The sequence below is a fragment of the Pithys albifrons genome, chromosome 8 (assembly GCF_047495875.1).
Source record: "Pithys albifrons albifrons isolate INPA30051 chromosome 8, PitAlb_v1, whole genome shotgun sequence".
NCBI classification, from domain to species: Eukaryota; Metazoa; Chordata; class Aves; order Passeriformes; family Thamnophilidae; genus Pithys; species Pithys albifrons.
In genome coordinates this window covers 21,707,938-21,734,548 of record NC_092465.1, presented here as the reverse complement: position 1 = coordinate 21,734,548, position 26,611 = coordinate 21,707,938, and the positions used below count along the sequence as shown (strand labels likewise).

The window sequence follows — 26,611 nt, the reverse complement described above, 5'->3', positions numbered from 1 at the left end:
GAAGAGCTAGTACCTGTTCAATGCAGCAAAAAAGAGATCCTTACTATATAAACACTCCAAAATAAGTCAGGTACATGTTAAAAAACATATGAGCCTTTGTTGTCCATGTGCATTGCATAGCACAACCCCAGCACTCTAATGGGAAAGACTCAGGACCAATGAAGGGAAGGGAAGACCTCCTGGGCACAGAGATTAGAACACAGGATCCACAAGAAATACTCCCCCAAGTGCAGCAGTTCTGCAGCTGGCAAAGAATTCTTAGGGGCTGTGTACTAAGGACCGAAATAGTGATGATTTCTAGCACTAGGAAGTCAGGCTTCCAATGTCTCCCTATGCCAAGGTGAACCTTCATGTTGCCAGAAACTAGGAATTAGTGTCTTATAACATTGGTGAAAGTTTTGTAGCCCATAACAGGCGCTTGGTTGAATACACATCTCTCTCTTTCTCCTTCTCTTTCTTCCCCACTCACAATCTCAATCCACTGTGTCACTTTTCAGCAGGGCCTGCATTACTTAAACTTGGGAGTAACACAAAGTAAGTCATTGCAGTTGTAGAAGTCCTAGGCCAAATATCCAGGTGATCTTCCCACACACATTTTTCAAAACCTATTTTATCAGATGCTCTTACTCTGACTATTACCTGAGTTATGCAGTACTCCTGCACTAGCTGTTCATACTCCTGCAATGATTTCTCTTGGGGAATATATGCTGTAGCTTAACAATGTGAGCCAGCTACTCTATTTTCTTTTGACAATAAATAATTCATCACTGATGCCCTCAGTACAACTCTGTTCTTCCTCTAAGTTGGCTGCACTAGCCATACCATTTTGGCAATGAACCACCTCCCTTGGGAGTATTACTCCACTTCCATGGTGCACTGTTTCTTCTCTTTCCTCCAGAACAATAAGGAAAAAAGACCCTGAAAAAACAGGCCTCCAAAAGAAAGAGCCCTTGAAGATCTCCGGACCCTCTTTTCACCCATCACATCAAGCAGAAATTGCTGTCTCAAAACTCATACCTTTGCCTTTAGATCTGATACTCCAAAGATTGCTCTTTATTGAACCGACAGGTAAAATCTCAGGTCATCTGCCTGCTATCCATTTGTGTTTTCCAATATAAAGTCCCTAATGTGCTTACAGATTTTCACAAAAAATCCCCTCAAACTGATTGTCATATTGATAGTTGGTTTTTACCCAAAATTTGTTACATAGGAGATAACAGCACACTTGCTGTTGCCCAATTCTATGTTCTGAGACTCACAGAAGATTGGTATAATTCTGATTTCAGATACTGTCTTCTTAGTACATTTACAAAGTACTAAGTGTATTTCTTTTATGCAAGCTCAATTAGAAATTTCCATACATTTCAGGTCAAAGTCACTTAACTGGCTATCACAAAAAAGACCTGACCCATGGCTAGTTAACACTACACAGGGAATCATTGTTTGAAGTTGGTGCTTCACTCTAGAACATCAAGTATCCTGCTTATTGCTAAATACTTGCCTTTGTCATTAGCAGAATACAAACATTCACTGCCATTGACAGTGTAGTTAAAAGAAAGGAATTGTGTTATTTCTAAAGGAAAGTACAAAGGCAAATTAGGAAAATATAATGCTACAAAAGCAAAAGCATATCTTTATGCACTGTCAAAAAATAGAAGATAAACCATGTGAAGATCTTACCATGACTTACTGAACAGAGTGTTTTGTATACGTCAGTCTATCAAGTCATTAAAATGAGATAGACAAGGCCTGAAATAGCAGAAGTGAAGTACCATTTAGTCATATTCAGATAAAATAAATACAGGAAATGCCTGTACTGAAATTGATGAATCCTGATCCCAGAATAGGTACGGTTTATATAACAGCAGATGAATCTGCATCTTTCTCATTTATTTACCTATTTGTCATCTTCTGAATGTTTCTGCATGGCTCTAATCAAGTATATTTTAGATTTTATTCCATATCTTTTTTTTGGAGGCATATATTTTTCTGTCACATTGCCATTTAAATCAATTTATTGTGCTTGAAAAGCTCTGTGTGTAGAATTTGCTTTATCACAGAATCCCCTCAATACTTTGTCAAGAAGAAAAATGCACCCAGCTCTCTGAAAACATGCCAAATAGCAGATTTGGCTACCAGATAGAAACCTAAAGATAAGACTACACTGCAAAAAATCAAATCCAAGGAAATTAGAGCATGAGCAGTGATTAGGCAAATGACATAGCCTATTCTGCTCCATCTCATTTAAATTTAGAAATGGCATCATGCATAGCCCTCCGATTCTGTCTCCTAGAGAAATGCACTGAGGAAATGCACTTGGGTGGAGACAGGACTTGGTTGGGAGGGGTGGGAAAGACTGCATATACTTAAAAGAGGACAAAGAAAACATAAAAAGAACAAACACTCCATTTGATTTATGTGTTTTCTTTTACTACACTTATGTAAACATACAGTAGATAATATATTTACAGGAAGAAGATATAACAATTTAACTGACTTTTACATGAAGTTCAAGTTTCCAGAAGGCTGAAAAAGAGAATTATACATCTTCATATTTACTTTTTCACAGTGATTTTTGTTGAATGTGTTCACTTTAAAATCAGATTATGATAACTGTCAGCAACCATGCTTCAAGCTCAATATAAGATCATAAAATAAAGCTGTGCTTTCCTTTCCTCCTCTTTCATTACCACTTGTAGGAGTGAGACAGAAAATCACACCTTAGCTGGAATTGCCTGTGACAGAACAGAACTCACTCCTTCTCAAACCATTCTTTGACACTAGCAATTGTAGATCTGCGTCTTTATTAGTAAAGCCAGCAGGCATGTTTCAAAAACAGAGCAGAACTACTAAGAAAAATATGCCATTTTAACATGATTTTTCTTACCACTACAGCCAACCTTTAAACTTACACTGACAAGACTTAGATCCAGCCAAGTCTGGAATCATCTTATGTTCATGCATAAGAGGAAGAACATATTCCTGAAGCTCTGGTTACAAAATCCTTCCTTCGACCCTCAGACAGTCACACCTTAGTTCCAGATACACTATTTTAATGAGGGGAAAGCAAAGATCTGCACTTTTAGGTGAGCTCAGTTTGGGTGTGCTATGCAAGAAGACAGTGTACAAGGAAGATTAAAGACAGGTAATATGAGACTCATAAATACAGGATGGGGCTGGCTCTGTTCAGCTCCTCACCTGGGCAGCTACAGGCTGCCTCCTACACTCTTTCTTCCATATGGTGCATGAGTCTGACTGATTTTTAGCAGATTTCTGGAGCAGAGCTTCAACTGAGGCAAAAGGTCACACAAGAAAGATATTTATGTTTGCAATGTCCTTTGGCAGAATGGCAAATTCTGTAACAGTGGCAACATAAGTGTCTTGTTTCTGATCACATACCTTAGCCTGCAGAGCAAGCAAAAAGCAAGGATTGTGTGTACTTGGTAAGCCAGAAGTCAGCAAGAATCTCTATACCAAGTTACTGTTCCACACTGAGATTGCCACCTTGAAATTACAGAAGGCCTGATAGATATGACCAACATACCTTTGCACGAATGTTATGAAATAGACTTCAGCTGAGGAAATGGATGTGAAACTGGGTGTGTGCCACTGAGGTAGATAAAACTTGGAAACCTCCCAGCTCAGGCTGTGCTCTGATAGTGGGTTGAAGTTACACTTCTCTGTAGTGAAATTCTGTAAGGTCACCACAAGGTCTCTGTAGTAGTTAAGTCTTAAAAATAGGTTTTAAGTGCAGCTTAAATAACACATTGGCCTTATGATGACACTGTGAACAACGGTGACTTTATTAATTGTTATAAACAACTTATTTTCTTCCCTCCTATTATGTATATTTTTATAAGAAGATTTGAAACAGATAAAGAAGAAGTAAAATGGTGAGTTGATCTGTAACTCTGTTTTTTGTACTTACAACCTCTAGGCATGGAAGTATATTTGGCCTAGAAATTTGTTTTCATTTAGAAGGAAAGTCTGCGTTAAATATTAATTCTTCTACAATCAATATAAAGCTCTTAACTAGTTCAGTGGGGTCAATCTAACACTGCTGTCTTCTCAAAGAAACAAACACACATCAACTTCCAATATTCATCTGATATCAAAGGCTTTCTTTTCATGGATAATTCCTCGAAGTGATTGTTTCTATTCAATTGTGCCTAACAATAATGAGGCTATTTAATAAGTGTAAATGAGTAAACATAAAATTTCTCTTATAACATTAGCCTTTCTTCAATGCTTTTTAAATATTATTTTGATTACAGTGTGAGCTGCTTTAAAAGCAGTTTTTGCAGCTCACTCAGGAACACTGCTGAGAAATCAAAACAAATACAATACAAAATTAGAGGGGAAATGTAAAGACAAACTAAATAATTATATTTCAGTAAGTATGACTGAACACAGTCTGTTCCTTCCAATTGATAGAAAAGAGTGTGTTCTGACAGAAAATCACTCATAATCAGACTGGTATCACTTAACAGGGGCCCAAAATACTTGGGCCTCAAATTCAGTCAGCAGTCAGTGCAATGGCACCACTGGAATTACCTTGTCAGCATAAATCTCTCGGGTGTCCAAGCTGCTCATATCTGGAGTCCCTCACATGCACAATAATAGAGTTCACAATAATATTTCAGCTATTTTGTAACACAGTGTTTCATTACATGACTTTACATCCACATGTGCAGTCCAGCATCTCATTGTTCTCAGGTTTGAAGTTCCCTAAAAAGACCTTTAAACACACTCTGTTAAACACAGTCTCTTCTTGTACAACAGCATCTTACCCAAAGATATCAAAACATATTGCATAGCCATGACTGACTTTTATCAAACTGAAATGCAAGCAACATTAGGGACAGTGATTCTGCTGTGCCTTAACGTAAGGATTAGGTAAACTGCACTAACAAACTGCAATGCAACAGCCTTATCTGGGGCTGCATTGGCACAGACGGGGCAGTTTTCAAGGTTCTTCCTACTGACTGAAGTCTGTGCAAGTGGCTTCCTCAAACCAAAGACATGTTATTTAGCTGCCAGTTCCTTGCCAAGACTGAAAAGGCCTGCATACCAAACACTGTTCTGCAGCTCTAACCCAGAGTCTTGCTGTGACTGTTTCTTGCATGACTTTTTAGGCAAAAAAGTAAAGTAACATTATTCATTTCAGCTCAGCCCTAGAAACATTTTCAAACCTCATGATAAGAGGGGACAGTTGGAAATGGAGGCACATAAGGAGGGGAAAGAAAGAAGAAAGTCCCACTGGAAGTTAAATGTTGGAAAGAAGAAAAAGTAACAAGAAACTAGAAGGAAGGAGTGAAAATGTTTTAAGAAGCAATGGGTGAAGGGCAGGAGGAGAGTGCAATAAATAACCTAATCAGACTCCTTCAATCCACTGAAGAGAGGAGATACCTCAAGGAGTGAACAGACTACTTCAGGGAAGAGGGCACACTGTAAGAAAAAAAAGAGGAAAAAACCGAGAATGTGAACTGGCTAATGGATATGTCTAATAAATTAACTCCCTCCTCTCTCTCTGTTGTTGCTACCAAAGAAGCATTCTACATGTTGATGTCTCAGAAGTACGTACACAGTTTCACAATAGGCAGAAGCTCGACTCCTTAAATCTGGTTAGTGTTGAGACAGTTTAGATTTAAAGATTATGGAGATAGAGATGAACAGCACATAACACAACATCACTTCTCTGCCAGCTATCCAATCACAAAGTTCATCTCTATTTCCATAGTGAGGCATTATAAATGTTTGCAATTTTTTTCATGATGTGGCTCTGGGATGTCCATTTTATAAAGTTAGAAGAAAATAGGATATAATATGTGAGTTTTGAAGGATTAAAATAGTATATGTAAAGCAAAGTCCAAACTACTCTATGACTCTGAGGAGTGTCTTGTTTAAAGAAATTCCAGAACATGCTCACAGATTAGTTCAGCTGGTTAAAAAAAAAAAAAAAAAAAAAGAAAAAAAAAAGAGAAAAAACCAAAATCTTTTTGGTTGCCATTTAAAAATTACTAAAATTGTGGGTTTTTCCCAACTGACCTGAGCATCAAGAATAAAACCTAGTTTGACCAGCTGACACTTCAGTGTGGGCAGGAATTTTCTATTAAAAAGCTTTTGTTTTCTATTTATTTCATTTTCTGAATGGGAGGTTCTTTCACAGTACAATATATAATCATAAAAAATAGTCAACTTGATTTTCATTCCATCAGCCTTAATTCTACCTATGATCTGTCATGTTATCTATCATCAAGATTAAGGCAGCATTTGAGATATGAAGCGGGGCACAATAATGAAGGTGCACTGTAGACCTTCTTAAGTGGAAAAAATACTAAAGAGATGTTAAGGCTGAACCTACACATGACCAAAAGAGAAAAATGAAACAAGAGGGATGTGAAAAAATGGAGACAACTCACAGGATAATGAAGGGCAAACTATGGAACTAAACTGAATAGTAATATTTCTAGGAAAAAAAAAAGGTGGAAGGAAAAAAGCATAACATCATGTCAGTCTCCTCCTTTGTCCAAGAGAGCCCTGAAATCAGCTTAACTGGGATCCAGCTTTGCCATATGCTCCACACAAAATGAAAGTTCAGATCCTGTCTCTTCCTCCTCCCCAAGAGAAAATGCCCAGAACGTACTTAGAGGCAGGATGCAAGCAAGCAAGTAGCACAGCACAAAAGGTGCAGAATGGCACAAATTAACTAAACCCAAGAAGATGTTTCACCAGGGATTTTTTTTTCTCCCACATAAAGTAAGTACAATTATACTGGAGCATGAGGTAATTGAGAACAAGAAGTTCACAGTTTTGGCATCCACTGTAGGCCAGACTTCTAAAGGCTGAAACGAAAATGCCTTAGGAAACACTTTCTCATCTGAAAGAATGACAATTGTTACACTCTTGCACTGAAGCCATACCACCATAAAGGGATGGAACTAATAAAGAAATGGAGCCAACACTGTCCTAAACAGAGTTCTATTAGATATAACCAGATTCAGGGAGACACAGCTATTGCTATTAAGCTTACGTAGAGGGACTACACAAATGATGGCAATGATGATGACGATGATGATGATAATGGAAGACTGTAAACAATCAACTGTAAGAGAAAGAGGGTTGCTGAAGACTCACTAACAGACTATTAAACTTATCCACATACTACCAATGTAACAACACAGCAGTTCTGTGAGGCAATTTGGCAAGGATATTCCACATCTGAGGGGCAATGAGACAAGCTGATTCTTGCACTAAGACTCCTCCAGAAAAAAATTTTCCAAGCACAAGCATCCAAAACCTGTCAGCACAAATGTCCAAGTACTAACCTTTCTGGGGAGAGATGATTTCTGTCAAACTGGCTAAAAGATGCTTTCAGTGAAACATCTGTGGCACTTAGGTTGTCATTCTGAAAGACCTGGCTTTTAAAAGCATATTCTAAAACTTCTATTTGTTTTAAGAAGCTATCTATTTGATAGCCAATGCACTAGGAAGTGAAATAATTTTCTGAACTTTTATATTTCCATTCCACTGGAGCAAACAGCCATTTCTTCTGGGTATCTCCTCGCATGTGGCTAAAAGTCAATTCATTAGCATACTGAAATCTCAGCCTACCCCACTAGATAGACAGGCTTCATATAATCAGGGTATAGAGTAGTAGATCATCAAGTCTGAAGGCAAAACATCTTTCTAGGCCCATGATTTCAATTGTTCACTTCTTAGATATCTTTGTATTTCCTGCTCATTCCTTAAGGAATTATGTTTCATTTGCTTATTTAAAGGATGAAAAAAAGGTATTAAATACATCAGGCTTTGATGGAGAGGCCTCATCACCTGCTTCTCATGAGCCCTGGCTGGTTTTGTTCTGAACCAACTGGAAATTATGTATTACAAGGAATAATATTTACACAATGCAAACAGCAGTACTAGATAAATACACTGTTCTTACATGAAGAGCAAACTAAACTGGTTTTCAGCAGAGGAGGAAAAAATAACAGTCCACAATATTACTGCACTATGATTTTAAGTCATTTCTGTAGATTATCATATGAAAACAAATGGATTGCTTAAGACTTTTATTGCAGATTTTGAAAATACAATAGGAATACAAAATTCTTTTCAAAAAGCCTTGCTTGAAGGATGCAGTAAATAATCCTGTCTCTGGTTGTGCAATGCCAGCTGAGAGGAGAGAGTATCTTGTCCACTCATCTGAAATGTCCCTGATGATTTTCCCAACCCTCTCATTAAAAGCATACCCAAACAAAGTTTAATTGTTGTTTGTGTTACAACTGCAGCCACAATGTGCCAGACCTCCTGTACTCAGGCATGGATACAAAGATCCTGTTCTGCTGGTTTACTTTCCTGACAAAATGCAAACACTTTGACTGGCAGGAAGTTCCTCCCTTCCCTCCCTTCTTCACGGAAACTCTTTTGATTTCAGTGAAAAAAAATTAGCCACATTTGAGATAGAGTTCAAATAGGTTCCTAAAAGTTAAGTAAAAATTAGTGATAGGAGAAAGGTCTCAAATATAGTGGAATATACTAAAGGAACAGTGGGAAACACTCTCAGTCATCCACTTCCCTGGGTAGCAGCCAGCTGAGCAGATTGTACACACATTCCAGCTGGCTAATCCTCACAGGTGTAACTCCAAACACCACATACATTGTCTGCCATCAAATAGATACATTATGAAAGTTATGGTAGTATTGGTGGCAGGAAGAAGCAAAATTAGAAAGGAAATAAGCTTTTTCAGTCCTTCCACTCAGAGAAAAAACTTCTCGATAATTTTCACTGGCTGTGATTATATTTATATTTTATTTTGCAATTTCATTTCTTATAATTAGCAATTCTTTTAGGTGTTTTCATTAAGACCATGCACAGATATCCTAAATCTTTTCAAGGTTTTGTAGACACCAGTATTGAAGATGGTAAGCACCCGAAACAGGCAGCTCTGACTTGAAATGCATTGCTGTCACCTGCTGCTACAGTGGTGGAAAACATACCTGAGCATTCTTATGCACTCCTGACAGAAGAAAGGCAGGTTTTACTGAGAAGTAATCTGCTGTATTTCACCCCTTTTTTGACAGCAAGAAAAATGATTAATTCTTGAAGCAAGTAGATTGCTATACTGGGACAAGACTTTCAATCCCTCTAGAAGACAAGATTAGGTCACTGGTAATACTGGAGGTAGAAGACATCTTAATTGAAGGGCTACCTAATTTGCAACATCCTACACTTCAGTCTATTTTTGTGGGGCCCTTTCTCTGGTGTGAAGCAAGACAGACAAAGCCTGTTATTGTCACTTTGATACTATGTATCCTCTCACCGTTCAAAGAAAGTCTTTATATAGAATATACAGGAAAATGAGCTACAGCATGAGTCACGCTGCAAGAGTCCATGGTTCTTGAGTGTTATGAGGCACCAGAGGAGTCAAATGACTTGCAGATGAGAACAAGGCCTTATCCACCAAGCCACAAGTGTAATTATAGAACAGCCTTTAAGAAAGGTTTCAATAAAAGTGAGAAAAAGCTGCCTTCACATCTAAATGTACTTCATATAATCCTTCTGGTACCTTACAAATTTAAAACCATATTAGAGAGTTTTGCAAACCAGATTGTAATAAAAACCGAGCACACTGAAAATAAAGCAAGAATGTTTTCTCCATTTAATACAATTAATATGTTTTCACATGATAGCTGCTATTTATCTAATCTGTTTTCCTTTGATAGTACTGAGGGGGATTCAGTGTTATAGAATGAGGAAGCTGTACATGTATGCCTAACATATTTAACTGGTTAGTTTTCGTTTTAGAAATATTTCCCTACATACTGCTAGCTCTTTGTCTAGGAAACATCACAGAACATCGTTTTAGCATTTAGTGTCTCTTAAGTTTTTATACACTTCAGACCTCTGTGAAAATCTTCGTATCTCTAAAATCAGAGAGGTACTAATATCTGTTTTGTACACAATTATCATTTGCATATCTCCTATGGAGGTAAAGTTCTTTATATACACCTGTGTTGGAATGGATCTCCAGCTGACATCAATTAACAGTTTCCCTGGCTTCAGCAAAACTGATTTGTATTTGCTGATGTGGTACAATAGCACTAATGATCATCCATCTTCAGATAGGAAGGCATATTGTCCACTCGCTAGTACTGAAGACCAGATCTCAGGAGATCACTGCCATATTCCCAAGTATGTCACTCACTCACTATAACTGATTCTTCAAACAAAACCTGTTCAAACTGGGAATTGCCATGTCTGACTACACTGTAGCCTTTAGAAGAATTTCTGTTCATTTCTGCAGTGGGAAATTTCATCCTTGGGAAAGGCCACATGCAGAGAGCCTACATTCCAGCCATGCCCGGCCTTTTACTATTCCCTGGCTTGTTTCATCAGCTTACCCATAGGGAACATGGATATGTGCATGACTTAAAAGGCCTCCACCACAACCTTGATGCTACAGAAGAATTATATAACAATTTAAGAAATTGGTTTCAGCTCTAAAGTTTAGAAAATCACAGTAGGTTTCAAAAGCAGTGAACAAAAACTCTATGAAACAAGAATGACATATTCTTGTCTTGGAAAACATCTAGTGGTGTTTTCTCATGGCAAAACCACAAAGTTCTCACATCACTGATATCACAGAAGTTTAGCAAACTTGACAGGTATTACAGATCTGACATGATTAGGAAAAGGAGCATAAACAGGCTTGCAGACCTACTGCATGACTGCACTGCCCAGCAAGTGTCAGCAGTGCCAGCATCAGACAGAGCTAATCCTTCCTGCAAACACAAACAAATGGGAAAATCCAGACAAGAGGAAAACATGCTAGTGCCTGAATACTTGAAAGGGAATTATTTCTCAACAATAGCATGGATAAAATCTGGTATCTTAAAAAGGAAAATTAGTGTAAGTGTCCAAAGGTGCCTTTTCAATAAAGTGAGCAAAAAAGAGCAGATGTAACCAAGCTGCCAAGCCAGACCAATACTGCCAGCACAGACCTGTTGATTTGCTCTGCCTCAAAACAGAAACTAAGCATCTGATGCACCAACGTGTTACTCCAATTTCTGGCCAGTGTGACTTTTTTCCAAGAGATGTAAAACCCAAATAACACTCATGTAATAGGTTAGTTACAGCCAGAGATGTAATTTAGGAGAGGTTTCCAGAGTGTATACTAGCAGCAGCAGATGATGGTGGCCAGAAAAGCTGTTTCAAGCTAACAGAAGACAAAAGCTAAAAGTGATAAGACTTTGTACTCAACTGACACCCTTTTCATTGAAGCAGCAGTCCCAGTAAAGAAGTTGATTGCCTTTTCTCTAACTTTACAGAGTTATTTTATCTAGATCTCTCACCATAGCCCTAAACAGTACAAAGAACAGTAACATGTATGCATATAACAATTCCTAAAGTGGCTCTGTCTAGTAGAACATGCTACAAAGAGCCTGACCGAAATCACCTCTGAATTTAGAAGTTTTAGAAGTTTCTGAAAGACAAAAGATGTATCCCCCTAGAATTATAATTCTCAGTGTCACAAAGTAGGTATTGCCTACTAATGAGAATTAATAGTATGTTTGATGTGTTCCTTTCTGGTTCTCTTCTCGTGCCTTGCAGCAGCATGGTCAAACCTCTGCAGCTGTGGCATCTAGGGGCCAGTTTTGTGGTGGCCCCTTGCCATGCAGCCCAGGCAATATTCTCCTCCTGTCTGGAGAGGTGGCAGAGTTCAGTTTGCAGACACTGAAACAGTTTGATGGGTAGCAGAGAACACTTGGCTATTAAGCAGCATGGTGGCCAACCAACTGCTCCCTAGTACCTGACAGAAAAAGCTGTAGGCCAAACAGAAAGAATCTGCAGGCCAGGCATGGCCAGATGGGCACCAGGGTTATCTTGAGCTTGAGCTCTGTAATCAGTGGATCACCATGCCTATGAACACAGCCCAGCAGAATGCTAGTCAATTAAATGCTTAGTATTTGTAAAATGCTTCAAGATATGTAGATTAATGATCCCATATATTTGCAAAACAAAATAATATTATTCTGACATTGCATTCCCTCAGGAACAGATAAATACTACAGTACATAATTGGTCTGATATCTCTTTAAATATAGATCATTAGAGCTCTCCTGAGATTCCCATCAGTGTCAGTAATTGTGTGTACAAAGAACTACTCATTTGATTATCTTACAATACAAAACCCTCTGCATATATTCACAATGATTATATATTCAGTACAATCCCTTTAATGTCAGTACATCAACTGTGTTTGAGTCGAGATTTTGCATTCATCATCACATTCAAGGAAGTTTTGTCTTGCTTTCTCATCTCCCATACTTGATCTCTCTCTTTAAACTTGGCATTTCTAGCAACCTCTCCCAGCTAGGTTTTAAAAGTAGATTCTTCTGTCTGCTCAATAAGCAAGAGAACAGTACATAATTTCCTGTTTTATGTACAACATCTGGTACTGTAGAAAGAACCATTGCAAATCTTAGCAAAACTGCAGAAAAAATAGCTGAAAATCCTCCTGTATGGAAAACGGTTCTGCAGCACTGGCTATAAAACCTATTACATATTATATGAAAGGTTAGCAGATTTCCTGGCAGAATACAGTAAAGTATGTAGGATTTGACTGCTGTATAGAAACAGAGCACTGAGAAAGAGAGAGAGTTTCCATCAAACACTAAATATGAACCTCAATCTGCTTTTCTCTGCACAGAATAAAAAATGTCAAGAGAAATCTGGCAGGAGTCTATGCTTCCCAGTGCTAATATTTTGAGTGATAGCCTACACAAAGCATCTGCAACAAAATAATCTTCCCTATTTAACTGGCAAACAAGCTGAGGGTACATACATTCCCAAAGCACCAGAATGACTTAAACAACCGTTCTGCATTTACAGCAATGACTTAGGTGTTTCAGAAACTACACAGCACTGATGTTCAGTGACCTCAGGGACAGAATTTAAAGATATTTAAGCACTCAGAAACAGTTGTCTAAGTTCTGTGCCTCTTAACAATCCAACTAGAAGCATATGACAACTTGGGGCTTCCATGTGAGGTTATGAACTCAGATCTACACCAAGCCTCCAACTCCAATAAAAAGGTTATTAAATGAAGGTGATCCTCTATTCCACTATAGTCTTAAAAAAGTGAAGTTCACCCTTGCAATGACAGCTGAGAATGTGCCAGGAGTGATCTTATAGTAGCATTAGATGCTTCATTCCATTGTCCAAGGTATTTCACTCAGTTGCCCAAGCAGAAGGCAGGCTGCCTGAATCACTGGCCCAGCAAGGCAAGAAAACTTTTTTTCCTGGTTGCACACTGGCAGACAAACCTTCCTCGTGGACTCTGAAGAACAAAAGTAGGATGAGAAGGCATTTGTCTTCCGGTGATTTTTAATTGCTTGAACTTTCCCTGTTAATAAAGCAATGTTGCTTTCCAAACCATTCCATACAATTCTAGCTCTTCAGTCACTTGCCAACACTCACCTGTCACATGCTCCTTAAAGATGTGAAGTCTTCAGGAGGAGTCTGGGAAGGAAGTACCTGAGATATTGTCAGTACCTGAAGTCAGAACCAGTCCTTGGAGCATAGATAATTGTCAGGTTGCCCATCTGCAGAAGCACTGCCTAACTAGGAATCAAATACCTACAAAACTCTGTCCTACACATTTGTGGAGATAATAGCCAAAATTAACTTGGAATGTTGCCATCCACTTACATAAGGTCAGGCACAATGTGGTTACTTGTCAGTACTGATATTCATTCAGGTGGAATAAAGGGCTATTCATGAGCTAAAAGCCAATGCAATGTTTTATTCAGAATTAAAATGCTTTTTCCAAAGAGGATGGCTTTTCCCAAGTAGTAAGTACTAGGCCAGTTCCGTTACCTTTAATGTCAGAGGCAGATTCTGAAACAGCAGCCCTGACTTCAGCCATTATGCTGGGCTGTCCAGGGCAACTCCAGTCTGGGAATTCAGCACTGTGTCTCCTTGGGAGATGACTATGGCTAAGGGTAAGTGAGCAAGCTGGCACAAAAACAGGAGCTTGGGTGCAAGGGCAACTAGAGTTTTACAAGGCTCTCTGGATATCTGGAAAACCTTTTCCCATTGGGAGTAAGCTGGGGGAAAGCTGGAGAAACTCTGCTATGATAAACTACATTTCAGAAGTGTTCTCCACCAAGGACGGCCAAGACCATCAGTGATAGACCAGTAGGAATTTTAATTACAATAGCATTATAACAAAAAAAAATTTCTTGTCCAGTAACATCACAGGAACTACATATTCCTAGCTGGCCTCCATTCTGTCCAAATTCAGCACACCACACCTGGAGTTTAAACACATTGGTTAGACCAATAATTTAATCTACCATGTGCATTTATTTTCTAAATACATTTTCACTGAGCTATTGCTGCTGCTCCACAACATTACAATTTTAATTATATATACATGGTATGTACATGATACATATAGCTGATACTGAGTACCAGTTGCTAGTGTTAGAGGCACTATTGCATATGTCTCATTACCAGGCCATATGACCAACCCTAGAAACTTCTAGGAGGAGCAGCCCTACAAAGATGATAACAGCCAGTCCATAGTGTTTGGGACATTGCTATGCAACAGTAAGGTCAGGCCAGATTCAAAATGCTTCTGTGACATTTCAAAATCTATCTTGAAGATTACTGGAAAACCCAGTCCTGGCCCTTCTGTGTCCTCTTAAGAGGTGATAGAAATCACCAATATTAATAAAACCAAAGGCACTGGCTAAAATCATAGAAGTCATTGCAGCTGCACCTTTTTCTAACCATGAAACTATAAATAAAAGTTGTAACAAAGCATTTCTTCAAATGTTCTTTTACTCCTAACATAGAAATTCCTACTTCAGCAAACATCTTACATGCTAAGAAGCTTGAGTTAGGTACAACTCTGTCTAATGTACTTTTCAAAGAGTTCAAGTCAGTAATGGATGTGGCTATTCATAACCACTCTCTTGAAACCCCTTTAGACCTTCTTTTCTCCCTCCTGTAGTTCACCTTCCTAAGCATCTATTACCTATATTCCCAGCTTTAAAACTTTGCAGCAGGCACTGATGATATTGAGTGGCAACGTGAGATGTTACCCTGTCTATAAACCTCTTTTCTTGGAATTCCCTTTCTGAAGAACCACTGGAAACCCAGGTTATATCCAAGCCCATGTTCCCATGTAGCACATGGCTGTTGTGGTTCCACAACACAAAGTATTCAATACAACAATGGCCTATGCCCTGCCAGCTCCTGGCTCCTACTCCTGTGCCCAACCTGTCATCTTAGTGGCCAGGTCTGCAAAGCTTGGGAAGGGGGCCATGCTGTGAACAGGGGTCAGTGAACAGATTTGGGTCTTTTAGAAACTGCTGCACAGCCAAGAAAGAATAGCCAGAAAGGGACATTTGCCTCTTTGTAACATGAGAAAATACCCATGTGTTTCTGCAGACCAGTAAAGACATTTAAAACAGTAACCATACTACAAAACTCTAAAAAGGCATCAGAGCACTTGGGTTTGCTTTCCAGTGTTATATTAAGTTGTTTTTACATTTTACAAATAAAATTTTAGCAGCACTTCAATGGAAATTAAAATGCACACTTATATACATAGTGCATATACTCTACTCCATACTGCATTTCAGACTATCTTACTGAACCAATTAACATCAGCCAAAAAAGAAAAATGTAACATGAAAGTGATTCAAGATCTGTGTAATCTTTCTTCTAATTAAAAATAATGTCCTCTTTTCCACTTTAAGAAAAGCTCACATGACAGTTGACTGCCGTCTGCCCTGAATTTGTATTCAATGTCTCACTGTCTCCAACTGTAGGAAGATGAATATCCAGATTAATCAATCATTCCCAATTGCCTGTCTTACAGATCATGGAGCATGCAAAAAAAAAATCTCTGACAGAAGATGCCATCCATAGTCCTTGGCTTGTCTACATGGCTGGGAGAATCTAGGTACAAGAAGTTGTCCATATAACTCGCTTCTACCAAGCTTTCTAGTTTGAGAGTACTTGGGAAACAACAGTATCCCTTTAGGCTTTCTTCTTTCATTTTAAAATATTTGCTGCTATTCTGTTTCTATTAAAAAGTCAGCAGTCAGCTACTGAGAGAAGAAAATCAGTCAAAGACCTTCATAGGAGTCTCATACCAACACAACGTACTCAAAGAGTGTTTCTGGAGCCCTTTTGGGTATTATTTGAAGTCCCATGAGCTGTTACACTGATTACATTACTTACAGATGCAAAGGTAGCAACATCAAACTCATACACACCAAAGGGAACAGTCTCTTCTCTTTACTAAGTGCTATCCAGACTTTCAAACTCAAAGTAAAATACAACAGATTCAAGCTGTGCTTCTTTCCTTGTTGTTAAACCCTATTCCGTATTTTTTCAGAAGACTGATACAGTGTTAAGTGTTCTCCTACTGTATCTAGGGAACTGTACAGTAAGTCCACTCATCATTTTCCCTCTCCATAGAGCATATAGTAATATCTAAATATTTGGTTGTCTTTCTGATCCATCAGAGTATTTAAATGGACAGGCATTGGGTCTCAAAGTCTTTTTAAGAGCAGATTTTATCAGCAGCCATCAGTATAGTTCAAAAAGAAAGCAGCAGGTAAACAGAGGCAGGCAAAAAGAACAGTGCAGCAGCTGCACAAGTCACAAGTACAGCCACCACTAAGGTGACCACAAACCTAGCCTCCTGGGTTTTGAGGTGTAGTTGCCTAACTCAGGATGTGAGGCTTTATTCCATGATTTAGAGCATGTCCTCTTCTTTATTTCCAGAGAGGAAATTTAAACTGAATCTTTGGATGCATGTAGGGATTTAGTCATCTTCATACTATCTCTAGGAATAAAAGTAGTTACGAATTTATCTAAAAATCATCTAACCCCTTGCCCTCCTCTGCAATTTCCCCTGAAGCATTCACCGAGTAAGATGCCAGTTAAAAACCAGATAGTCCACAAGTTTGCCACCCATTCATTTACAAAAAGACACAAGGCTCCCAATTTAATGCTGCAGTCACATTTTAATCAAATATTAATCTTTAGAGGTCTTTGAAGGGAGGAAATATGTTCTCTTTGACAAGCCGATTCTTAACTTTTTTTGCTTTAACAGTTAATAGGTCAAATGAGAATGCAGTGGGCAAGTCATGGATTAAATAGCACCTTCAGCAAATAGGACTCAGCAGCATCAAGCAAGAGTCAGAAAGCACAAGCTGAGGGGGATGGGCCAATAAGCAGGACATGCATTAACTTTTAAAGTTTGCCATTGTCCAACTGTTTTTGGATAGCGTGCATGACAGTGCAGGTCATCCACTGGAGCAGGCACCTTCAGACTAGGGGCTGCAATAGCTCAATGCCTCCTTGAAGCAGAAGTTCCATGAGGAAATATGACTGGATCTAATTTTGGAATCTGGAAAAAAGACAAACACCAGGAAGGAAGTTTAAAAATGTTTAAGTCCTTTCAAAGAAAAAGGAAACTTAAACCAGTTAAATTGAAATAGCAGTAAGTCAGCATCAAACTGCTGTGACATGTCTTTTTGAGAACAGCACATAAGGATTGCTTGTACCTCTCTGAAATATTTGAGTCAGGGAGCAGGAAGCCATTACTATCTTTTGATGGGTTTAGCCCTATGGTTTCCAACTGGCCCTGTGTGTCCTGGTAGCACAGACCTTCATTTGCATACAACACACATTAAGCTCTGCTGTGTTAGGTGTTTCTCAGAGTTCCATCACCCTCCTTTCAGTTTCAGAATAACCTTTATCTGTAGAATAACCTTTGCAACGGAAGGCTGGAATGCTCCAGATCCCACAGAAGGCTAACAGACAGGAGATCTGTCAAGACAAAGAATCGTAACAGAGGAAACTGCTTCCAAGTTTCTGGGATAAAGACACAAACCCCTAACTCCACATGAATTCTTCAGTACTGTGCATGCACTGACAGCAAGTACAATTCCAGGTGGGTTTCTGCAGGACTACTTTGGCCAATAGGGAGTACTTGATATGGCCTTGTCCATAACTTTGTGGAACAATAGGACCAGATCAGTCAGTTCCGTTGATTCACTTGGTAAACACAGTTTCTGAGAGACTCATTTGCTGAGTCAATTGATAATTTTTTAAAATGTTCAGTTCAGTTTTTAAAAATTGTTGTGTCACAGAGAAATTAAATTAAGATTTTATTAGCCAAGTTCCAGTTGCAGGAGAATAAATCTTCATTATGAACTAAAATGGTCTAATTTATATTACAGGGCTTTTCAGATGGGTGATGGATGCATGTTGACTTCACAATGACAGAGGGCAAAAATTTCCTCCCATTCTCACTTGGTTCTCTCCTCATACTTCTTCCCTCCCTCCCACCCCTCTTTTTCTCTGACAGACTTCTAAACAGTACAGAATTTATTCTGAGTCAGTGAAAAGGGGGATAATTGGCATAGCAAAGAGTGCTACCATCTCCTCCATCCCTCATGTCTCTTCCTCCTGCACACTGGTAAGCCAAAATGTAACAGTAAAGTCACAGGAAGGAAAAGAAACAACATGCAGCATTTTTAAAACATTCATTCTTAAATGTTTGAATTAGTAAACAAAAACTGAAAGAAAAAGAATTCCAACTACTCTTTCTAAAATGAAAATACATTGGCTCTAGCCTCTATTCCCTCTGTGAGTATGAGATAGGCACAAAGGTCAAAGAGATTTAACATACAATGGGGGAAAAATTCATATACCAACCTTCTACTGTATACCATTACTAAAGTCCAACTTCTCCTATGAATATATTCTATAAAGTTCGGACATTTTAGTATACCAAAAAGCACTCTATCTTAAGCCTTCTCTTTTTCTTTTAATATGTCCCAACACTCCTGTGATGAGTTTTGAATTCATAAAGTAAACAAGATCCAGCTGGGTAAACAATGAGTACAAATGCACCTTAGGATGTGGTTATTTATCCTAAGTCACTCTCAAACAACCTCATACCCTGTTTCTTATAATCAATGTAGTGCTGGAATTTCACATTTCAGAAACTATGTCTTCACCACAAGTGCCAATTATAGAGTTCATCTGCTGTTTCTTCTCTTTTTAAAGCAATTTACCATTGTTCTCATACAGGCTAGTGTTAACTCACCTATGTTTTCAGCTGAGAACAGTATCCCACACTTCCCGTCCTGAGTTGCTATGCAGTACTTCTGTCCAGTCTTTCAGGGAATGTAGAAGTGAAGCCCATCAGTAGTCACAGTTCTGCATTGCCAGAGTTCTGCACAACCATGGTGCAGTCAGTCTGTTATTTTTCCCTCTGACATGTGCATGTCAGTGCTAAATCTCTGCATCTGTAAAATGCTTTGGAATTCCTGACGAAGAAGGACTCTATGTAAAGGTCAGAAGAATAACTTTCTTCTTGAGCAAAAACATTTTAGGATAATTTAAACAGAAATGCAAGTCTACCAATCTGGAAATTCTCACAGCTGCTGTTTGCTACCTAAACTCTGTGCTGCTTAGAGTCATGTGTGTCCACATGACCTGCTAAGCTGGGAGCTGGGGGGCTGTCTCTTGCTCTTGAACTTTTTCCTCCTGCACTTTAAGATCAGTCCAGCAATGCTTTCATTGTATGGTGCTGAGTACATGTGCATGCATGTAAAGGGCATATGGCGGCAGTTGCTTGTAAATGGTTTGTAACTTTTCTGTCCTTTATTAGCATTTCTCAGGTATTGAAATAAATTCATTAAAATTTCAGGACTTTTTTTCTTTTTAAAAGTAACCAAACCCCTAAATGCTTAGTTTTTTGGTCTTTAGAACTTAGACTGCACTTATATGGCAACCACAGAATAAAAGAACTACATGTTCAATTTTCATTTTCTCTAGATATGAAAATATGTATGCTGATTATCTTTAAAGAGTATTTATATCAGTTTTGCTTTCCCGGGACTCAATACACAGAGCATACCTCATATAGGCCATAATGTTTTCAAGAGTTATTTAAAGGCTTCCTGTGAGTAACAAACAAAATATTAGCTCTGTAGAAAGATATGAAGCTTGCAACTGAAACTCTATTCAATGCTACAGTGATGAGCATTTAGAAATATAAGTAGTCACTACAGGAATAACATAACCTATCAAAGTCCATAGGTCAGTCAGCTTTCTGTTTCTATGCCGCAACAGAAACAGTGGCATCAGCATAGGGCATTACTAGAGAATTAATGACTAGCTGAAATTAATGGCCCCAGGCTATGCCTGAAGCAATAAACTCCTCCTATCTACTCAGTAATCCCAGGAGATACTCTAGTCTTCTTTGGAACATTAACATCCGTTTTTTAAATAAAATTCTTTCTGCACAGAATTTTTGTGCTTAGATTATTTGGAAGACATTATGTACATATATTACTAAAAATACGGTCAATTAGGGAGAGCATATTGGAGTGAAAAGCAGTATCAGTGCCTTCACGACTAAGTTCAGTGGGAACAAATGTTCTCAGATAATAAAAAATGCAAGTGGGCTTGTATTTTTGATCACTTGCTCTCTCTATATTTGAAGTGCATTATACTGCATTAACAGCTTTCTGTTAGTCTTCCAATGCTCCAGCTCCTTCAAAAAGACTGTGCTTCACCCCTGCTCCACTGTCTTGTTTTGTAACACCTCACACCACTCCCACTGCTATCACTACTGCTCTATAGACGTCACTGAACCTTTTGGATAGGTGCTAGGCACTTTCAACATTGGTTATAATGCATGTAAAACAAGATAATAACCATTTTAGCCACCATTTCTATGAAGTTATTAACATACCCAAATCTTAATTAGGAAGAAAAAAAAGAGGTGATACATCATATGTTACTTTATTCCCTGGCACAGTCTCTTCTCAGTTATGCTTTTTTATTCCTCACTCCAAAAACTCCCTTTGCAAACATTCATTGACTGCCTCTTGGCACAAACAGCAAATACATTACAGACTGAGCAGTTACACGTGCATAAGGAATTGACTGTTCTCAGGTGAGCACTGCAAAGCACCCTTCCAATATGGACCCTGGATATTCTCTTCTCTAGAAAAGTATTGCTCTGAAGATTAATCCATTTGACTGAGATGCAATCTGGAATGTTGCCATGCACCACAGAAGTAATTCTTGACATGACCAGCAACAAATAAAACAGAGGTCTGTCTGACTTCTGAGCACTACCAACCAACTCTCAGCAAGCTCAGCTCTGCATTATATTCAAATACTCACTACTAACATACAGCCCACCAATAAAGTAGCAATCAGCAACACTGTCCTCACATGGTATAAAAAATAGTATGCCTCATGTGTGTTTAAGCTTCCAGCTTGCTTCCTTGGTTAACACTTCTGCTCAAATTCTCTGGCAAATAAAGGCAAGAGTTTCTCCCCGAAGCCTATGTGGTCTGTGCATGTAACCTAATTGAAGATGACAAAGTTTTGATTCTTGTAGACAAACAATGAAAATTTTCTTTACTACATTTAATTTTTTAAAGGTCATGAAAAATCTAACTTGTGTTTGCACATTCCTTCAAAGACAGAGATCCAGTACTGGAATCCAGTACCGGTACTGGATGTAATAGTTAATTAAGTATGAATACAGCAAAAGTAGAAACAAACATAAACCAGACATATTTGACACCCTGTCATTTCAGAATTGTCCACAAACTACTTTAATATTAAAGGAATAGATCTGTACCACAGTCCTCTCCACTGTAAAATGGAGTTGGCAACACTGCTTATCATAGCTTATCATAGCCTGGGGAAAATTATGTATTTGTGTGCAATTACCAGTTTTCCAAAGCCTTTCACTATCTGCAGATTTTTTGTTGTAGTGATGGTGATGCTACTGGAATGGTTAACTAATTTCCCCTCAAAAACAGATAAAAACTGAAATGACAGAGTTTCTGGCAAGAGAATTTCTGGCAGAGGAAGCAAAGTAGGAAATGCAGTTTCTGATATAAAACAGCCCACTCTGTCTCATCTGAGAGAAGGGTTGCTGCCTGGGTATTTCTCAAATGAAAAATTGCCAGGGTTTAAAACAGCTGAAGTTTTCCTGTTATGAGAATTATGTGCTTTACAGATCATAATAAATCCCAACTAAAATATGAAAGAGTCAGTGTTTCAAACTGTTCCTTTCCCTCAGTGAGGTTACATCTACAGTTCGATGAGTGGACTTGGATTACAGGGTCCTTTTTCATTCAAACAGACTGAAAATATATGTATATATTGCAGAAGCAGCATTCAAGCACTGAACAAATACTACGAGAAACATTTCCCTGAAGGAATTACTCAGCCCCTCAAGAATTCTTTTTTTCATTATTTCTCATACCTTTCTTTCTGTCTCCTTCTTTCCTCCCACCACTCATCATCTGTCCAAGGAAAATAATTCCAGGTTATTCAATGGCCTTGTTATCACAAAAAGTTGTTATTCCACACTGGTAAGCTGAAAACTGGGGGTTGTTTGGTTTGTAGTGAAAAATGCAACCTGAGTCTCCACCACCTCTGCTGAGAAGTTTAACTGGAGTCAATGAGGAAAAGCAAAACAGAGGTAGAAACCTGGACTTTTAAAAAGAACACTAGCAGTCTAATACTGTGACTGGAAATAGAGAGCAACCACTCATAACTACTTCCCCAGACCAAATTGGAAAGCTAACTGGGACACAGCCCATGTGTAGTATGAGAAGTCACACTATACTTCTCCCATGGCCTTAATCTCTGTCACTGATGTTAAAGAGGTGAATTCTACATTTTATTGCTCATTTTTCCTTTCAGTGATTGTTCCCTTAATTTTGTATTTGTTTAGATTTTTAGTGCATAAAAATCCTGGCAGTGACACTATGGGCTCTGAGCCATCTGAGCAATCCTCTTTAAATACACTAACACATCATCCATATGGTTATCCAATATGTAACTATTTATTTTCCAGGATAATCACAGAGGTAACCAAAACCATTAAAAGCATCACAAAACTTCACAAAAGATTGTCACCCTAATTAGGAGTCTATGATTTTCACTGAATAGCAGAGTTTTAGCCATCAGTCTGCATGATTCCCTGTTTGAAAATACCTTCATTATTATAAGTGTCCCTTAAGCAAGACTGAAAGATCAGATGAGTGGTTGTCCTTAGGAGCTACCTGTGTGAGATCACTGTTGTGTGTGCCCCAGCAGGGTCTGATAGCATGCAGTTCACTATGTTCTGAAATTAACCCACTTCAGAGTCAGTATTTAGCAAGGTTGGGAAGCCTGTCTGAAAGCTAGAAGGAGAGATACCAAAAATATTTCTTTCCAAGTATGACCTTCTTCCATAATAGCTTACAATTTTTCAATGGTTTTCAACACAGGTCTGAAATTTGGTCAGAGGACCCAATCAAGGTATAAATAGTTTGTTTTTCATATAAGCCATAATGGTCACTGTTTCTTTCAGAGTCACTTTACATATAAATTTTTCTTGCTCCTTACAGAGATTTACTGTTTCCCTTGAAGACAACAGTATTTGGATGAGAGTTCACTTTGTTGAGACTGTTAAAACATGTATTCTCTTCACAGTATGTGCAATGCTGTCCAAGGGTGAAGTTGTTTATCACAATTTTCTAGGTGTACTTCTGGTGGTAACTGATAATGTAAAAGTACCTGACTGATCCATGGCTACTTTATACACAGCAGCTTGTGACCTAACCTTTTATGCTCAGAGTTAGTTGTGAGTATTCCAGACACAATTCAGTGGATGGATTAGTGATTATTGAACTGGAGGAAGAAATCAATGAGCTCTTAGGCCTGTGTGCATAAAGCAAGATGGAAGGTTTCCACGCATACTATAAAGATCTACAGTTCTTAGGTCCTGTGGGACACTTGCAAAATTGTGTCTCCTTTTATCAGAAGAGACTAAACCCAGAAAGGACAAGGAGGAGCAGAACAGAAAGCCATGTCATTTCTTCTCCTAGACAGCAGATTTTGTAAGCTTTGGGATGGGAATACAAAATACTCATTGCAGCAATACAGCAGTTCACTCTTTCTGGTATCTTGGAACTTGAAGGGCCTCTTCTTGGGGCAATACAATTTTCTTTTGCTACCAAAAGCAACAACAGAGGTCAGACTTTCAGCTACAAGTGGAAGATGTTTTGTAGACAGAAGAGAACAAATTATATTAAATCAACACATTTTGAACCCCTATGATTATATTCAGGTGTGTTTCTCAGGGCAGCCTTTTGTTTGTATGAGATGCCACCACAGGGCTCGTGCTGTTTAGGGTTCAGGCCCTGCCTTGGCAACTTTGGTTAACAGGAGCTTTTCCATTGAACTCAAATGTAACAACAATATTTTGTATGTTGTTTTCCTGAATATTACAGGTAGAAGCAAATTCAATATACTGCAATTGGCATCAGAGAGCCCCCTGCAGCTCTAAAAGTGCAGGTATTAGTGTCCATTAGCACACTTCTCTCTAAAGTACAAGAAATTAATTAGCATCAATTTTTTGACTAAAACTGAAGACGCAAATGAAGACTAGGTTGGAGTCTAGTGAAAGAGCATTATAGGTAATAGTGAAACACTCAGCACAACAGACAGATAAACATGGACTTTCACTCTGGAGGAAGAGGATGTGCATTGTTTTAACAAATCAAAAGTGCATCCAAGACCATAATCAGCCCACAACAGACTTTTGTCTCTTCAACTAAAAAGTAGTAACCAGTTTTGTCATATGCATTCTAATTAATATCTAGTGTGTGACTGCATTATGAAAGTTCACAGAAACAAACAGAATTAAGTATTTCTTTTAAGATCACAACATCAAATGACTGTAGACTATCTTAGCAGATATAGTACTTATAACTGCTCCAAGTAGCCTTAGTAGGAATCTTTACACATTGTGTCCAATTACAAGACAAGGAAAACTGTGTACTAGCTTCATTTTCTTTGTAAACCAGAATAATCTCCTGCTACTTCAGTGAACATGGATCACAGAATAAAAAGGATGTCTTTATTTTACCAACAGAAGACAAACTCCATTAAGAGAAGCCAGACTGATTATATTATCCCATTACAAGTGAAAGGAGAATATTTAACAGAAATAAAATATAGGAATCTTTGCCATGTTTAAGTTTACAACTTAAGACCACAATGGGTACATTAGAACAGACATAACAAGGATAAAGAAATCACCAGTCCTCTTTGCTCCCTGTTGCTGTACAGCTTTGCTCTCTTTTCGTGTTTATTATTTAGTACTGCTATAGGTAAAGCTGCGAGTTCCCAATGGGATCTCAGCTTCAGGGGTTAAGTACCACTGAGGGCCTCTGTGATCATCCATATGCAGCATTTGTACAAAAATAAACTCTCTACTTGGCCCATGTTTCATCAGCCAGTTGGCCAGGTTATTCATTTATTCTTTTGGGAAGAATGAGCACCCTTTTTGCCATAAAGCCTTACCTTCTCTCTTCTCCATTTCTATCCATCATTCTTCTAGGAAAGTTGCAACTTTTAATAGACAAACTAACTTTTGTTTCAGCTAAGACCTACACAAAATACTTGAGTCACAAGACCTGAAATTGGTCCATGCTCTAAATAATTTAGGGACAAAGCCACAAAACTACCCCTATATTTTTCAACTGTCACAAAAGTAAACCATTTGCAGGCACACACATGCAGGCTACTTGTGCTTCTCAGCCTCCTGTTACTATATTTGGCCATAGTTACAACCCTGTAAAATAAATGCATGTTCTTCTGTATCTTTACACCTATTTTATCAAGCTGCTATCACTGAGGCACCTTTCACACTGCCTCTTTTGCATTTCACAGATTTGTTTGTTTAAAGCCCCTATCTTTCCCTAGAAATAAGTAAATAAATATAGCAATATTGGTGGGTTTTTACAAATGCTTCCAAATTTCCCTCACTTTCAGACTGCACAGCAAGATGTCTTGGGTTTCCCTGCCTTTTTCCCTAAAGCCATGAGAGACAGCCTGAGATTTCACATCAGTAGCTTCTACTATATAATTTTTTTCTTTAAACAAAGCATTACCTTAACAGCTGAACAGTAAAATTCCATCTTTCCTATTTATTTTCCCATGTATTATTTAAACATGCTGCTCTGAATTCTACAATTAGAGTATTCCTGGGAAGTTACAATCAACAACATCTTTATAGTCGGATACAGCAGGAAATGTGTGCTACCCAGGACAGTTTCACACATTTGTTTGCTGTATAGTAGCCTCAATTTAAATATGATAATCTAATTTAGTAAAAATGAACTGAAATCCAATTTACTGCAAAAACTTCTAAAATTTAATTTTCAGACCAGCAATCAATGCTTATTCAGTTTTCATCTTATCCCTGCCCTTCCCTTTTTGCAGATGCTTAAGAGACATTAAATGAAACAATTGCATAAATTTTAAAAAATTTATCTGTACTAAATTCGGAAATAAAAAGGTCCAGAGAAATCACTCTTTATGAGCATTTTTCTTAACAGAAAGAATTTAAAACTGCAAAAATTGTCACAGTAGAATTAATATACATATATTTTTCTGGCATTCTGTCTTTCAAATTATTTTGAAACATAAGATGACAAAAATGAGAAAGAGAGATCTAACTATCATCTCACCCAAAACCTT

General features: G+C 38.2%; 1 protein-coding gene across 6 annotated transcripts in view; it reads right to left on the bottom strand.

The window, feature by feature from the left end:
- RAPGEF4 (Rap guanine nucleotide exchange factor 4) overlaps nt 1-26,611 on the bottom strand; it is a 155,396-nt gene that overhangs the window by 84,176 nt on the left and 44,609 nt on the right. The window lies entirely within an intron of this gene.